Below are 6,000 nucleotides of genomic sequence, written 5' to 3'. Positions count from 1 at the left end.
TATGTACCCGATTAAGGTGAATTAAAATGCAGCCTTAATAATGAGCAAACGTTCGGATGTTAAACGCACTATTTACGCGTGGCTGGGAGCAGGTGTAGATTTCTTTCGTACCAACTAACATTTGGAAAATACGAACATTTTAATGAATCCGAAAATTTACGCCAGAACCACTTTACACACGATTTACACAAGAATTCGTTCTGCTCGTGTTTCATGAATGAGACCCATTGTCATGATCAGGTTGTGTAAACACACACGAAGAAAGTAAATAGGTAATCTTTAATAATCCACATAGGTTAAGTCCAAATTAGTTACACGATCCAACACAACCATGGTATAGACGAGACCACACAAAAGCCCTATTCGCACGGATTAGTATTATCTAGGGACCTCTAGTCATTTGTAATAATTGCGGAGGTTGTCTGTGATCTTAATCCTGTGCGAATCGGCCATGTCTGTGAATTGTAAAGTAATAATTCCCCCGCAAATGTCCGACCATATTTTGCCGAACACCGACGTTCTGTGATAATATTAGTCCCGTGCGAATCGGCATCTCTGATTTTGTCCAGGATTTGGCGGGGCTGTATATAATCTTTTTCAAGGTATTTCTTTCCTTTGCGCCTTTTTATTAATCTTTTGCAAAGAATGGAAGCTGCGTTGGAGTGTTTTGACAGTGTTTTGGGCACTGGGTCATATCGCACACCGACACCATGTACAATTTGCAGAAAAAAGAGAAAGCTAAAAACCACCACAGAAGAGCGAAGACAAAAATAATGATTAGATGGATGACATATAACAGCATGCGTGAAGTAACATTCTTCTGTTTATGATATATCATGCGTACATCTAGAGATAACGACAAGCCATTTCCAATAGCCTATCAAAAATAATGCACAATCAAGCAAGGGGGTTTCACATCATAATTCGAGTTTAATGTTACAAATAAATCAAACGTAAACCTTGAGCTATTAGATTTTAACCTGGTGAAATGTTTTTTTTTTTTTTTTTATCCATCTAACCAGACCCTCAACCATACGCAAAAAGCCATCTAGTCGCCCACTGAAAACCGATTTCCACTGAGCTAAAATAAATATAATATGGGTATAAATAATTTTTTTTTATATCCGGGTTCCGGGAGAAAAGGCAGTAAATTCGAGTAGAATCACAGGCTTCGCGCCACACGAAATTCAGATGTCTGGGGTAATTTCTAAATCACATGAGGTCCTTAGATAATACTAATCCCGTGCGAATAGGGCTAAAGACACACAAACAGTGAGAGGAAACGAGATTATTTTTTAGTGTACAGCTGAAACTAATGAGTGTCCATTACAACAAACTAACCTTTCGACCTTGCAATGTGTCCTCTGAAGGCAGAAGTTTTACATTTTCAGATGCAGCCATTATTATCGCAGGCAGAAACAAAAGAATAGAAAGTATCATCATCAAAACTTGAAATGGCTCAGAGATTTACTGCAGAGCAAGTACTGAACGCAATCAAGTTGTCAAAATATTGATTTTTAAGAGGATTGAAAATTATAGTTTTTTGAATGTGTTTGAGATGGTGAATATGAGCCAGAATGTACTGGGAAATGAGCTCTGATGAGGACAGTGATGATGGTATAAAACATCTCTAAAAGGTAACAAAGTATTCTTTATTTTATTCTTCTGTAATTGTTACTATAATATCAGGAGGAGTTTTATTTTATCGTGACAGGCAGTCAATATGTCATATTTCGGTAACACTTGTTGTTTAAATGTTAACTAATGAAACCTTATTGTAAAGTGTTACCCATATTACTATATTTTATATCTTGTATTGAAAACACTAATCTTTTAACATTATTGATGCATCTGTAATTTAGCAATGTGATATGAAATTTTAAATGCATTTCAGTTTCAGAGGTGAAGAAACTAATCACTTCATTACTTACCCAGTAGGCTTCAGCCGTTAACTAAAGCCCAAGCCAACAGCAAAGCAGATCTGGCTTCTTAAAAATATTTTTAAAAATTAAAAAACGACACCTCGCCACACACACAGACACCAGTGTAAGTGTTCCACTTTTGGAACAATGTGCTTTGAGTACACAATTGTGAACAAGAACATTGTATATGTAAAAAGAGTTAGTGCACACTTTCCTGTACAAATTACATTTCTAAATGAGGATTGTCAAATATTATATTTAAACATATATATGCATGCTTATCAAAGAAATCAGGGCACAGATTTTTTGACAACTAAGACAGTTCTTGTGTCACATCATTGTGACATATGCCATCAAAGAACCGCAAAAGCAATTTGCACGGCTCAGTCGTAGTTTCTCCAGAGTGGTTACAGAGCTGTGATGACAACACCGCTTATCGGCTATAGGCCAAAGTCTTATTACATCTCATTGCTTCACTCATTTTACTTTCAGAAATCTTAAATGCCCCTTTCCACAAGATGTAATATAAATCTATTGTGACCCCAGAATGTGTCTGTGAAATTTCAGCTCAAAATACCCCACAGATAAATTTATTATAGCGTGTAAAATTTGTCCCTTTTTTGGGTGTGAGCAAAAACGTGTCGTTTTTGTGTGTATGGCTTTAAATGCAAATGAGCTGCTGTTCCCCACTTTCAGAAGAAGCCGAGTTTCGTTCGGATACAATAACAAAACACGGGAATCTCATTCACCCAAAATCTCAGAAATCGCGAGTGCAGCCTTATGGAGCTAGTATGAACTAATGTAATATAACTCAGTATGACTGCTTACAGCCTAGTGTTGTCAAAGACCCGGTACTTCGGTACCAAGTCGGTACAATTTTTTTTTTAAAATGATACGGTACCAGGTTTTCTCAAACCCGGTACTTGATGCGCGTGCATGTACAAAGCGCGTGCAGTTGCGTCCTCTTCATAAAAGCGCTGAGACATGGTGACCGGCGGTGCTAGTGTTGTGGTGGCTGTATATCCACTGGTTGATAAGAAAGGAGGAAAGAGCCACCTATGGAAATATTTTGGATTAGGCTAATGTCACGTTGCCATAAGGGGCAAATTCGTTTTCCAGGTGCGCCTGTTTATGATTGCATAGCAACGACATACGCAACGGGAGAGCACGCGCTTGTGGAAAGCGGTGCAAACTGCGCTCTCCATGACGTGTGACGTCTCAATGTTAGATAAGGCATTAAGTAATGTTAATGAATGGTATCTTATTGTAGTGTTACCAACTATACAGGAGGTAAAACATGTTTTATTTGACTCGACTGTACTTTTATTTAATCCGAAACTGCGTTCATATTTAATTTTAAAAGGGCTTTTTAAACTTGCTAAGAGTTATCCAGCCAAGAATAAGCCTAGAACTGCTTTTCTGACAGACTGATTGTCACGGAAAGCACACGCAAACAGGTAGATCCAAGTGCAGTATATTATTTATTAGGGTAAATCCAAAATCGTAGTCGTCCAGGCAAGGTTCAAGATCCATTTAAACAATCCAACACAAGAAAAAAAAACCCCGAGACAGGTGAGCAAGCAGACCTCAGAGGTGTTGTGACATTTAACAACGACTCCGTAACAACCACTAAAACAAACGGTATAAATACACACAGAACTAACAATCATGATGGGGAACAGCTGGGTACAATGAACAGTGATGAGTGCAGACAAGGATTGTGGGGAATGCAGTTCATAATGTGGATGACACCGTGGGGAAGAGGACCTCTAGTAGACACCAGGAATACACAAACCAGACACTGTGACACTCAAATAATGACATAAATAGGGATGCACCGATACTGATACCAGCGGTGTCAGTCCAATACTGTGCTCATGTACTCGTACAACTAGCCAGATACAACCGCACCCGATACCACTTTTAGGGGCCGTTCACACATCGCATTTTTTGCGCGTGCAAATTTGTTATTTCAAATGTAGATGCACGGCTTATAATAAAAACAATATTTTCCGGACGTGCCTATTGCAGCAGCAAGATGAAGACATCTCAACAGGTCATGTGACAAAAAACAACTATTGTTTATTTTTAGGTCATTTTATCTAATGTTATCTAACAAATGGAATCTTATTCTAAAGTATTTTTAATACTACATTTTCCATCTTTGTAACCGTGATATACACTTTATATACATTTATATGTAAAGTTCATCTAAATTAAGCTTTGGTACCGAGAACTGTGGATTTTCACTGGTATTGGTACCGAAAACTGAAATTTTGGTACCGTGACAACACTATTACAGCCAATATCAGCATTTCCTCCATATCAGCATTTGAACGAGTGACTCTGGACGGGAGTTTATCACGTCACTTCAGCACTTGACAGCAGCAAGCAGGCTCCTGAAAGTTCAGATTTTTCAACTCTGGCGTCAGACACGAATTCGTTTCAAACTGCGCAAAAAGCACCAAATAAAATCACTTGCACGTATCACGCCAGACGCTCAATTTGCAAATGACGCGAAATCGCGTGCGCCACGCTAAACGCGCCACAGGACCTCCAGAGGCGCGTAAACGCGTCTTTACATTGACTTAACATGGAAATCACTCGCTCCACACGCTCTATTCGCGTTTGGTGTGAACACAGCATAAGGACTGCATCACCGTTATACGGCTTTGTGCATCGTCAAACACATTGTAACCTCTCATGTGTCCATCCACTTTACAAAGAGAAGCTTCCCGTCTCTGAGTCTTAATGTGGTTTCCCTTTGGGCTCCACTGATGTCATTTGACTTTGTTCTGGGGAAGCCCCGCTGGTTGGTGCATATTGTGCCACACGCCAGAGTCTTCTTAGTGAGCAGATCCGTAAAAAGGCACAGGCTTGTGTAAAAGTTGTCCATAAACAGCTGGTAGCCTTTGCCGAGAAGTGACAGATCCAGGAGCTGCATGACAGAATCATAACTGAGCCCTTTTCCAGTGGCCAGGGAAGATTTGCCTTCATAGACGAAGAAGTTCCATGTGGTCCACAGGCAGAATCCGCCAGTACGTAGAGTTTGTAGCCCTACTTGGTCGGTTTGTCTTTCATGTACTGCTTGATGCCGATTCCCGCCCTTGAAGCCACCATCCTCTCGTCCACTGCTAGCTGTCTGTCTGGATTGAAGAATGTTTTGCATGCCGTGATGATGTCGTTGTACAAGGGCTTGATTTTGAAAGGTCTGTCGTAGGCTTGAGTCCCCTTTTTTCTTGAGTTGTCTCGATCATCCTCATGATCGCAAAGATGCAGGTTCCAAGAAATGGCCTGAAATCTTGACCTCGACATAACCGATTTTGGGGAGGGCAAGCAGTAAATTTCTTTACCAGACCAGTAATCGATGGTATTTTTGGCACCGAGTAGCCCCATGTAGATGACAAGTGTATGAATACAGTTCCTGTGCATTTAAAGGCAACCAAAGGAAACGTTTTCCAGCCTCTGACCTCATTCTTGCAAAGGTGTTTGTGTTCTTCACAATGGTGTCCACCACAGAGCCTGTGAAGAAGAGCTGCAAATGGGAATAGATCCTGTTCCTGTCCATTACAAGCTGTGCTCCTGGGTTTCGTTTTGGAAGGAAATTTGGTAGCGCAGGAACCTCATCCTCCACACTGCAGTCATTCCAACTTTCTGTGCCATCATTCACTGACATTGCTCTTGCTGACCTTTTTGTCCCCTGTCCAGAATGAGACCTCCCTCTGTTTTGTTTGCTGGGAGTTCCAGCTCTGTGTGGCTTCACAGAATCACCAGTAGAGGATGTGTGCTGGTGGGAGGTGGACAACCTCCTTGCTTGGCAGACTTGCTGGCTGCCATTCTTCATCCCGGTCTAGACTGCAAAACAAAACAAATGTATAAATCCCCATTGCAATCCAGAAATACATGCTAAAATTACATGCACAAAACAATTCAAAAATACACGTAATAGTTACAAGAATATAATTCGCTTAACCTGTTAGCCAGCACGAGGACGCTGACGCATGAAATCGTTCTTTGTTTAAATAGTTCTAAGTTACTATTAGATTTAATGTTATTACCTTGACAAGCTATACATCAT

Source organism: Phoxinus phoxinus (genome assembly GCF_949152265.1).
Source record: "Phoxinus phoxinus genome assembly, chromosome: 9".
Taxonomy (NCBI): Eukaryota; Metazoa; Chordata; class Actinopteri; order Cypriniformes; family Leuciscidae; genus Phoxinus; species Phoxinus phoxinus.
This window is presented reverse-complemented; position numbering follows the sequence as displayed.